The sequence below is a fragment of the Haplochromis burtoni genome, unplaced genomic scaffold, assembly GCF_018398535.1.
Source record: "Haplochromis burtoni strain Fernald_Lab_line unplaced genomic scaffold, NCSU_Asbu1 Contig_728, whole genome shotgun sequence".
Taxonomy (NCBI): domain Eukaryota; kingdom Metazoa; phylum Chordata; class Actinopteri; order Cichliformes; family Cichlidae; genus Haplochromis; species Haplochromis burtoni.
Window position 1 is genome coordinate 153,144 of NW_024583089.1, and position 12,230 is coordinate 165,373.

The 12,230-nt window shown below is 40.0% G+C and overlaps 1 long non-coding RNA gene across 1 annotated transcript; it reads right to left on the bottom strand.

Annotated features, from left to right (window-relative positions):
• Positions 1 to 6,914: 6,914 nt before the first annotated feature.
• Positions 6,915 to 12,041, bottom strand: LOC121812675. The gene is made up of 3 exons (XR_006053238.1): positions 11,892 to 12,041; positions 7,499 to 7,582; positions 6,915 to 6,959 (listed from the first exon to the last, which is right to left on the bottom strand). It is a non-coding gene; the product is annotated as an uncharacterized LOC121812675 (long non-coding RNA).
• Between the last annotated feature and the right edge of the window lie 189 nt (positions 12,042 to 12,230).

A 12,230-nucleotide genomic window follows, 5' to 3' on the forward strand; every position in this document is an offset into this window, starting at 1 on the left:
CTCTGATAAACAATGAGGGGGAAAGAAAAAGCAGAAACAGGGGAGGAGAAAAGCTTTGATGATAAAGGACACGACCTTAAGTATGACGAGAGGTTTTCCCACCTTTTAGAGGGCCTGGAGCTGCTCTGCTGTCTCTTTACCTTACACCAGGGTTGTCAGACTCATCTTAAGCCATTGTTTACACGTACATTTTGATTTTAAGTGAGCCGGACCAGTGAAAATATGCTTTCTGTCATAACTGCATATTTAATCCCTGAGATATCCCAATATTAAAAAAGAGCCGGAATTTCAACCACATGCATCAACCGATTTCTATATGATGAAGAAACACTGCTGTAGAAAAGAAATCTGTGTTCTAGAAGAAATAAAAGTGTTAAAAGTGCAAGGTTTGGTTTTTAATTGATTGGGTTTACATCAGTGGGTGACGGAGGTCTTTGAACACAGTGATCAGAGCTTGGTGGAGACACGAAGTCACACAGAGTGTTGTTGTTAATTTGATATAAAGTCAGAAGATATTGCAGTAAATTTACTGGGTCTGTGTCATGAATGCTCATATTATATACTTGCAAATGGTCCCCAACCCCCGGGCCACGAACTGGTACTGGTCCATGAGTCGTTTGGTGCCAGGCCGTGAGAGGTGAAGCTCAGGCTGAAATGTATGGTTTTCAGGGTTTTTAATCATTAACTCTGTTTCCCTGGGTCTTTTCCCGTGTTGTAGTTGTGTGTCTTATTTTGAAAGAAATATTTATGCGCTACCATAGTGACCAGAGAGAATTGAAGGGCAGAGGGGAGGATGTTGCAGGAACTTAAATATTGGTTTTTGACCACAATTTCATGTACCCACCATGAGAACTTCCCTGTACTGACTCGGGATATGTGCGCCTGATCGGCCCTAAAATCCTCTGGGTGCTGATTGGTTAAATTCAGAGGAGGCTACCCTTCCCTGAGCTTGGTTCTGTTGGTGGTCATTTCCTTTTAAAAGGGGGTTCCTTCTCCCCACTGCTATCAAGTGTTGCTCAAAGAGGATCTCCTGATTGACGAGGTTCTCTCTAATCAATGAATCTTGTGGAATGCCGCTGCGAATCAATATAATATAAATGATATTTAAAATACTGGATCAAAAATAGGAGCTAGAAATGGATCAGTGGGGTGGTGCGGATATTTTGAGGGGAATATTACATCTCTGATGAAGTGCAGAGACAAAGAGAGAGCTAAAGCAGGATGAAGAAGGAAAAGCATTTGTTTTTAAAGTTTGATACTGCAGTTGAAACACAAACAGCAGACTAAAGGAACACCTCAGGCCATGGATTTGCTCTTGTATATTTACATTACACCATAGTTTGAAGATGTTCTTATATGAATGAGGGGCAGCCAATCCAAACTGAGTTGGCCTAAAGAGGGAGGAGCATAAAATGGATTCAGACAGAGGATGAACTGAAGGGTTCAAAACAATCCTTGTCTCTCACCCTGGACATGTGAGTCATACAAACATACCCTGAGATTGAGCTTTTTAATAAATTTGTGTAAATCTCATGAGTGTGTTTTTATTTTTATTTTGTTAGTAATAAAAAAACAATACAGGTTCCTTCACAGCCAACTGAATGACGATGCAGAAGAAAAGAGATTTCATGTTGTTCAGGTGAAGAAACGTGAGAACCGCGATGGTTTTCAGGTGCATACAGACTGAAATTAAGCTGTAGACCCACTTTGAACCAGCTGCCCCCTTCCTCGCCCATTACATGAGATCTGGAGAGACTGAACTTTCTCATTAAACTTTTACAGGCAGCGAATGGCTGAAGAGGGAGAGGAGAGGTGGTGGAAGGTGGGGATATTTCTTTCTTTAAACCAACTGCTTCAGGGGTTCGGCCGAGGATCTGATTCAGGTTAAAGTAGAAGGTTTAATGTCATTAAGTGCCCTCACAGATCCAGGAAGGGTCTCTATGTATAGATGTGTGTGTGTGTGTGTGGCCATGTGATACCTGGGGGTCACTGCGCAGAGAGGCCACTCCTCCACCTCCCAGTGAGCTCTGCAGGACAAAGTTAAGGCCGTGGATTCCTGGCAGAGTGTATCTGTGAATGACAAGGAAGAAAAAAACTAAAAAAACCACACTCGTAACCATGGTAACCAACACTTTAAAACCACACACGGTCAACCATATGTGTTAAAAACACACACACACACACACACGCACACGCACACACACACGCACACACACACACACACACACACACACACTGGCACCATGTGCTGGTTTGGCAGTTTATTGCACACGTTAATGTACCAAGCGGGCTTTTGATGTGTGAGCAGTTAAACGTGTGGTTTACTAGTAAAGTGTGTGTGTGTGCGTGCCTCTGTCTGTAAGCAGTTAACTGTGTGTGTGCATGTGTGTGTGAGTGTGTGTGTGTGCATGGCCTCCCACTGGGTTGACGAGTGCCGGAGGTGCACTAATGAAGCGTCTGCGGCGGCAGGGAGGCGTTTCAGGGTGCGAGAGGAGACGCAGGTCAGCGAGCTTTATGGCCTCCATCTCTTCATTACGCTAATCGCTAACACACCGCGCGCTGAGTCACCGCTCAAACATGTCCGCCGTGGCCCTATACATGCTCAGGTACAGCCACGCCCACTAAGCTAGTGCTGCTCGTCTCGTCAAGGAAATTCAACAACCTCCAGCCAATCCAATGATAATAATTACAAAATATACAATAAATATAATAGATACCAAAAACCTGCAGTTCCTCTAACTGTCACTTGGGGCTCGCTCCTAAATTGAGTCAATCCATAGAGCCATATTAAAAATGTCCAGATTTTAACACGGGAGTAGTGAATCAGCTTCATAACATCAGAGGTCAAATGGTGGCAACCGCAGCGTTAGCTTGATACCTCTTAGTTTAACTTCTGGTGAATAGCACCCTCTCTGGCCACAAGTGGTAGCGACAGTAGATCAGAATAGCTACTTTCAGCTGTTCCTTTATTAACGACTTAATAGAAGAGCCAGAGCAGGCGTATCCACATGTTTGAGTTGGCAGATGTTTATTTGAGGCAGGATTTTGTTTTATTTGAGGTGGTGTTGCTTCTTACTGGATTACATCACCATGGCAACTTATGCTGTTAATTGAATGGGCTAACAAACAATTTTACAATAACGTTGCTGTTCTGTAAGTATTATTATATAAATTGGGACACCTATTTGTGCTTGTGGAGGTTGCAGGTAGACTGAGCATACATTAGAATTAGGGCTGTGCGATATGACCAAAATCTTATATCCCGATATAAGATATCTATCGTCCCGATAACAATATAAATAACAAAAATGTCACATTTTCTGTAAATTCTGTGAATCTCGGGCAGCTCGACCTGCGTGAAGTGTTTCCAGCTGCGCGTCATGTAGCTGGAGTCGAGTGTTTTAACCGATGCATGAAACTATACATTTTTAGACATAAGTTGTAACGGCCGCCGTTTTCATTGTGAGTATTACAGGGCGTGCTGCGGGGAAAAGCCTGTTCTAACGTTTGAGTCTAAGGTTTATTTTTTAGCACCTGGCGGCTCTTTTTTGCTTCTCCTCCGTAAACACTCTGCATCTTTCACGTGATTCAGTTTATTTTGAAAAGTCTCAACAGGATCTTGAGCTTTATTGTGAAAGGTTTATGTGGAAAATAAAAAAGCGGACACACGATGGTGTTACCGTCATTGTTGCTAACCACAACGCATAAAAACAGGCGCTTGTCTGTCTGTAGTGTGGTTATATTAAATATAAGAGAAAGAGAGAACTTTAAGAAATTAATATAGCCACTACAGTGACCATCAGAACGATGAAAAAATATTGCCGTAAATAGTTTATTTTGCAACACCACGAAACAAACGATAGCGTAAAATGAAACGATAGACGTTTTTATATCGTCATCCGATATATATCGTTATATCGAACAGCCCTAATTAGAATTCTGTTCTGTATTTACTCGTTATTTGCGTTCCATTAAACATGATCGAGGCTGCAGCTGAAAGACAAAACTAAAATCATCTTATGTAAATCTGAATTTTAGTTAAATAATGATCCATCAGATTCTCCCGTGTCTTAATAATACAGTTGTTATATTGATGAACTCCGTTAACTCATACGACTGGTTCTTTTCCCTGCTTTTCTTGCCTTCAAATTGCATAAACTTTATTAATATAACAGCTCTTTTTTTCAGCCATACGGCACCTTTAACACTAAACTACTGTACAGAGCTTTTCCTCCAAGGTCTTCAAGGTCAACTTCATGATTTATTGGAGGAAAAGTGACAAAAAAAAGATTGTCTACATCTCATCACATTTGACCTCTAACCTCTCTTTGAAGGTCAATAGGTTGATCTGAAGGTTAGAGTGATAATAATGTTATATAAAGCTATTTAGATCTATGTTCCTTACTGTCATTGTAGGCATATAAAGAATGTGTAATAAAGAATAAACATGTGGATTCTAAATATCATGTCACTTTTGACCTCTGACCTCTTTTTCAAGGTCAAATAAGTTCAAACTTTTACATCTTTTATCTTTAAAACTATGCTAAATCTCTACGTTGTTTTTTTCCCCAAAATTGACAACCTTTAGGAAATGATGCTGGTATTGGTCTTTGTAAATTTCACATCACAGTTTGCATCCAAATATGACATCACATTTGACCTCTGACCTCATTTTTACATTTCACATCTGCCTTTTTTTCAAGTTGACCCCAAAAACAGCTGTCATTCATTACCTACTGTTTAGAACGTTGAATATATACAACGTATATCGATATACTACAAAATCTATAAAATCTATATTTGAATTCATGATTTCAGGTTTTTACCCTGGTAAATAGATACATGTCTTCCTGCTTATTTGAGCTGCTTGCGTTTAACTTGACTTTTATCTGCTTTAACAAAGGAATTTCTCAGCTTTGGGGTAAACAGAGTGCATCTTATCTTACACAAATTGTGTCTGCTACTAATCTAACTGGCAGCGGATAAACTGTTTATAATCTTGCAGAAAACTCGTCTCTTTGTGAGGAGTAAATAAAAACACTGAACCTTGAGATTTTTCTGTTTAGAGACAACCTGGTCATCCACCGCCTCCGGCTATCAAACACCAAAGCCCTGGTTTCTATTACGTCTTCTCTGCTGTGTCATTACAGGGTGATTACCTCGAGGAGGAGGGCTCTGACAGTGAGCTGTGTTCATGGTGTTGTATCTCAGTTTTAGTGGAAGTCATGCTCCTGGTTTCCATCAGTATGTTGTGGGCTTTTTTTCATGACTACAGCATGAGGGTTTCGGCCACAGCCATCCTTCAGTGTCTTCAGCACTCTGTTAAATCTTTGTCAGTGTGGTATTTGTGGGGTTTGAAAACGGAGCCGAAGGCCTGGTGATGATCTTTTAAGTAGGATTTTAGGTTTCCTCTTGTTATCCCGGCAGACACAACACAATGAACAGCTGTGGAGCATTACCAAATCAAAAAGCAACTGATCGGAAAGGCACAAAGCCCTTTAGCTCATTTACCTAGCAACTGTTTTCATTTTCAACAAATCAGTACATTGTTAAATCTCCTTTAGTTTTGTTATTTTAAATCCTACACATTTAAAAGACTGACTTCCCTTAAAATGGAAAGGGAAAAACTCCCTTACGGAGATGAGGCAAGGAAGCATCTGGTCCAAAACATGTGTGGAAGAGAGTCAGAGTTAATAATAACAGATAATTAAAATGCAGAGAGGTTGTTAATACATAGTGAGTGAGAAAGGTGACTGGAAAGGAAAAACTCAATGCATCATGGGAATCCCCCGGCAGCCTACGTCTATTGCAGCATAACTAAGGGAGGATTCAGGGTCACCTGGTCCAGCCCTAACTATATGCTTTAGCAAAAAGGAAAGTTTTAAGCCTAATCTTGAAAGTAGAGATAGTGTCTGTCTCCCGAATCCAAACTGGAAGCTGGTTCCACAGAAGAGGGGCCTGAAAACTGAAGGCTCTGCCTCCCATTCTACTTTTAAATACTCTAGGAACAACAAGTAGGCCTGCAGAGCGAGAGCGAAGTGCTCTAATAGGGTGATATGGTACTACAAGGTCATTAAGATAAGATGGGGCCTGATATCTGTAAGGATCATCCACCACTGCTAGTTTCTGTGGACGTCCAGGTCTTTTTGTGTTGCTGAGTTCACCAGTGCTTTCTTTCTTTCTCAGGATGTACCAATCTGAAGATTTTGCCACTCCTAATATTGTAGCAATTTCTCAGATGAGTTTTTTCTGTTTCTGCAGTTTAGACGGCCTGTTTTCACCTGCAGGAAGCTCCTTTGACCACATGTTGTCTGTTCACAGCAAAATCTTCCAAATGCAAGCATCACACCTCAAATCAACTCCAGGCCTTTAATCTTCTTAATGGATAATGACATAACGAAGGAATTACCCACAGCTACCCATGAAATAGCCTTCAAGCCAACTGTCCACTGACTTTTGATCCCTTTAAAAAGAGGGTGGCTTAAGGAGCTGAAACTTCTAAACTCTTCATCATCTGTAAATGTGGACACCCTCAAATGAATTGGAATATGTTTCAGTAAACAGGTAAAAAACCCACAAAACTTGTGTCAGTATCCAAATATAAATTGAATTAACTGTAGACCATATACTATGATGTATATTTTATCATTATTACCTCTTGAACAAAAGCTGAACATCTGCATCTTGATATTTTAGTTATATTTACATGTTGGAAACTGTATTCTAGTGACTGACTGATTTAAAATAGTGGTGCACAGAGGCAAAAGTAAAAGAAGGACCTGAGTGTGTCTTTATTCCTCTGTGACTCTCACAACAAACAGCTTTTTCCCCTCCTGCTCACCGTGTGACGGCATTCTTCACTCCTGGCTTGATGAGGTGGGAGAAGTATTCCTCCACCACAGAAGAAGTCAGGTGTTTCTTCAGATAGGGGAAGTAGAGCGGATGGCGAGCTACGACTCCTACAGAGACAGAGATGCACAGATGTGGCGATTTTCATTTCTCTGGGATTAAAACAATCACTCGTGTTTTGCTCATTAAAATACAAAATCAAAAACAGGGCTTTACTATACTATGCCTGAATATTTTTCCAAACAAAAAGTGCTTAGAGCAGTAAACTGTAAACAGTTACTGTAAACCTTCGTCTTTATAATTGGCCTCCTTTTCGTCTTTCCTTTGAACACTGAACGACGTCACTGACCCTTTGAAGACATTTGAGTCTTGTTAAGGATTTTCTGAAGAACTCTCTAAACAACAAATGGGCTCACTTGGATGATTTTAATGAAGCACGAATAACATCTCCAACAATAACCTGCTGAACCTTCAAGGACTTCTCAATCAGACTCCAAACTGACCACACACACAGAGATTCCTGGCCTCTCATTGGCTGTAATTTTGAGACAGTCAGATTTGGTGAACTGGAGGTTAGACAGGATTTCATTTAGTTTGAATCAGTGTTGTATATTTCTGAATATCATTCCTGAGGTTTATTTGTTCTCACCAATGTTAGCAGAGTCTCCTTTGTCGCCGCTCCTCGCGTACGCCAGCTCCTCCAGTCTGTAGCTGTGTGGTCCACTGGGCAGGTCTGGGCAAAGAACAAAAAAACAAAAATGCCTTCAAATTTCTTTCCTTGGCTTCTGATAAAACGCAGAAACCAGCTCAACGTCAGCAACGTAAGCCTTCAAGTGACAATTAAAGAGCCTCAAGGGCTCCTCGACAAACCCTTGGACCTGTTAAAAGAGCTAACCTTTTCATGGACCTTTCAAATACCTGCAAAGACCTTTGATATGTTTTAATGACCTTAAATCCATTGTTGCATATATTTATGTTGAATGGTATTGTTATATGTAGTTTTTGTAATTGTTTAAACTTGAACAGCAGTTCTCCAGGTTTTCCCAAGGTTTTTCAAAGTTTTGGACTTTGGTTTGCTTTGGCTGCTTTTTTATTCATTTTCAGTACGGTCTTTGTATGTTTATCAGCCTGTTGCAAAAAACAAAACAAACCTAATTCGTTCCAGTTTATTTCGTTGATTCTATGAAAAACACCAACAATAACACGGGTTATAGACATGAAATAGTATTCTTGCAGCAGCAAGGTGACTTCCAAGTGCTATTCACTGAAAACCTAGCATTTCTTGCTTTTGCTTTGCATTTGTAAAAAAAAAAGTCAAGGAAGCTGGACAAAGAAAATTGTCCAGTATGGACAAAAGAACAAGTGACAGACCTAAAAAACAAAATACCGCAGATAAACAGTATCAGAGAGTCAAATCCTTTGAAAACAGTCCATTAAAGATCTGACACAGGACCTGACAGTCATCTGGACCATCAGTTGATCAATCTACTGTTAACTGAAGGCCCATCAGAAATGGTCTCAGTGGAAGTGTGGCAGCCATTTTTAATGAAAAAAGTCTGAGGTGTGCTAGATTACGCTAGAACTGGACTGAAAATCAGTTGCAACAGGTCCTATGACGTGATGAATCCAAATTTGAAATGTTTGATTCAAATCACTGTCAGTATGTACAGATGAGATCAAGAGAGAGGTTCAACAGTCTGTTGTACCTTTGTACAAGTGGAAAACACTGTGCAGGTAACAGATTGTAATGGTTTAGGGCTGCAGTTCAGTTGGAGATCTTGTTAAAATTGATGGAACTATGAACGCAGAAATGTGCCACCAGATTCTGATTCACCGTGCAGTACAAGCTGGAAAGGGTCTAATTGGTTACAACTTCATTTTTCAGTGTAACAATGATCCCAAACACACTGTCAATGGAGTAAAAGCACACCCTGGATAGAAAAACACACAGTAAAACATAATCAGTCATGGATTGTCAAGACCACAACATTATTGAAACAGTGTGACCCAGTCTAATGAATGAAAGGTGGCCAACATCCAAGAGTTTTGAACCTTCTTCAAGAAGGTTGGAGGATTATTCCTGAAGACAACTTAAAGAAATGACAAGAAAGCTTGGCTAAGAGAGCTCAGGCTGTGTTGAAGAATAAATTTGGTCATACCAAATATTGACTTTCAAGCTCATTAGAATTGTACAAACTCAGTTCTTGAACCTTGCTATGAACAGCTCCCACACTATTGAAGAACTTGTAAGGCCGTCTTAAGGACAGCTTTAAACCTCTAAACTCTCATTAATCATCCTAGTGCCTACATCTACAATATTACTACAACCACTCTGTAACTGACAGAAACCAACAACTCTGACTCTGCTTTAGCTGTCCATGTTGCCACCAATGATTTTAAAAAAAAAAGGACTCTCAAAGATGAGTGTCGGGAACTTGTGGATAGTCTGCAGGACACTGGAAAGAATTATGTCTGCTGTTTTAAAGATCTGATGTTCAGCCAGACAAACTGTACCTGTAACACTCAAAACACTCACTCTGTTAATTATGACCACGTACCTAAAATCACGTTAAACCCATGAAATATGATTTTGTCCAATCTTTAATTTGTGTTTGCTAAAGTGACTTTGAAGTATTTCTTTCTGCCCACATGTTCTAATCCGTAATTAATAATAGGCAGATAAATTGCAACTAAACTCAGTCAGTGACTGATTTCTAAATGGAACCATATGAATAAATATTAAAACCAGAAACGTTCTTCTGGCTCTTCACTTGTTTTGGTCTTTGTAACTGGAGAGGCATTCCTCTTCTCAGTCAGGAATTTATAAGAGTGTGTTTTTGTAAATAACGTTTCTCGGCTTCAGTTTGTATCTTGTCACAGCTTCGCACGAGTGTCCTAAATTCTGCTGTGATTGCTGTCCAGGGCCATGTGAAGGAAGCTCTGGTTGAAAGGGTGAAAGGATAAAAAGTGGCACAGCTTGTACTTCTTAGGAATCCCAGATTCAGACAGCCTCACAAACACAGAGCAGCAATCCTGCATAGCTGAACTGTTTCTCACAACCTCATGACTGATCTGAAAGTCTATTAACTTTTGCAGTTTGTTGAGGTTTTTTAACGAGTTTTTTTTAAATACTTAAATCTTGATTGTGTTAAGTGGGCTTTGGTTTGTTGGTGTGGAGTGGTTTGTGCATTTTGAATGTTCATTGTTTTGGCCAACACAGGGTGACTCCTCTGCTTCCAAACAGAAGTGCAATGGTACAGAAATCTATGAGGGAAATACTGTACTCACCTGATCTGTGACCTCTGTGAGCACCTAATGACTTTAAGGCAGCGGTCCCCAACCTCCGGGCCGAGAGTTGAGGCTCAGGCGTGAAATGTGTGGTTTTCGGGGTTTTTATCGGTTTTCAGCGTTATTTTGTTATCGTTTTTATCGTTAACTTGGTTTTCCTGGCTTTTTTCACGTGTGTTATGAATAAATCTTCTTTTTTTCGGTACCGGTACTAGTTTTATTTTGTTGTATTTATCCGCGACACCTTAAAGGCCGGTCCGTGAAAATATTGTCGGGCACAAACTGGTCCGTGGCGCAAAAAAACACCCTGCATTTCCATGAAATGACGTCACTTCCAGTTTCAGGCAGGTAATGGCGGACATGCGACTGTTCGCGCTGACGTCTATTCCAACGTAGGAAGTGTTAGGAGACCTGAGCAACTCAGCACTTCCTTTGGCAGATCCGGATCTCATTATTTAAGTCTGGTTAAGTGAATAACAAAGAAGATCAATCTTCTAAGTCCTCATCACTAGAATGGTGTGCATATGGAGACAAAACATTATGAAGCTCTGATTAATCAAGGTGGCATTTCAGTGGTAGCCATTCATTGCTGATGGCAGGTTAGGCTGATGATTTAGTTTGAACTGTATCTTGAAATATTGACTAAATAGAAGTTGTGGCTTGGACAACCAAGTGGCTCACCTGGCTAATTTCGTACCAAAATAATCCTTTTTCAAAAGATCTGTTATGTTTTGTTGCTATTTTGTTGTTATTTGGATGCCCCCCCAAAAAACCTTAGCCATTATTTACATATACAGAAAATATAATGCAGGGTGTTGTTAACAGAGATATATGCCAATTCTAATTTGGTGATTGGCATATAAACATCTGGAAGTTGTTTGGACTCTTTCAAGGTCCAGAATATTCTAGTCATGATGCTTGGAGTTACACTTCTAAACAAACCATGGATCCTCCTCAAGGACTGGTTGAGCCCTCAAGGATCCCACTAACCTCAATAGCCCATTCATCCTCGCCGCATTGGTTGCTTCATGCGTCAATGTGACAGCATCACACAGCCACTTTCTTTTGTCCATTTGTAATCTTTTGCAGAACTTATGTGGAAATCTCCGTGAGTTTTGTGCTAACTGAGAAGGCCTGTACAGGTGGACTTGCTCACATAGTCTGGCTTCAGGCTGGTCTAATTTGAAAAAGCTGTGACGAAGGTGGCAAACATGCCAGGTTGGAAACCGTTCGTGAGGGTGAGAAAGGTGAGCATAAATGAGCCTTGGGAGTCTTAAGGCTGAATTTTCTCAGAAACAGAAACAAATGTGGAAAAAGTCTAAACACACTCACTGGTAAACTGGCCGGTCAAGGCAGTAAAAATCTTACTCAAATTCGACATAAGATGACCTCAAAAAGTACTCTGAAGGACCTCTAAGTTCTTTCTTCTTGAACTTTTACATGTAAAAGTTCTCAAGTTATCACTACAAGCTCTTAAAGATCTCTAAGCATTCAACCATACTTTAATAATAAAGTAAATTAACCACTAAAAACAACAGGAAAGCCTGCTCTCTGATTGGCTGACAAGTGAATCAGATATTGTAGTTTTTACAATACCTGATTCACTTGTTTGTGTACACCAGAGCTCACAATGTGTGATCACAACGTGTGGTTATCAGGTAATTATAACAAATGCTGCTTCAGTAACTGGTATAAGTAACCAAAAACTGGTATTAATCTCTCTGGTGCTGTAATTAAAGTGCATGTTTCTTTACCTGCATCAGGTACATCCTCTACTGAAGTAGGAGGGGCTTCATCCTGCACAGGTGTGTCTGGTTCCTCCTCTGACAGAGACTCCACCAGCTCTCCACCGATGTGAATGTCCACCTACCAGGACATCAAAACTTACAGATGTAACGACTCTATAGACTCAGTCTTTTTTAATATATTGTGGCTTTATTAAAAAAACATTTATTATGTATTTAAATATTAGTAAAACCAGTTACAGTATTACCTTTTATCTTTATATAACTGTACTTGACATAATATCAATATATACAGTTTTAAAGGTATTTATCTTTATAGTCACTTTATATAAAGGTTTTGTAATGTTA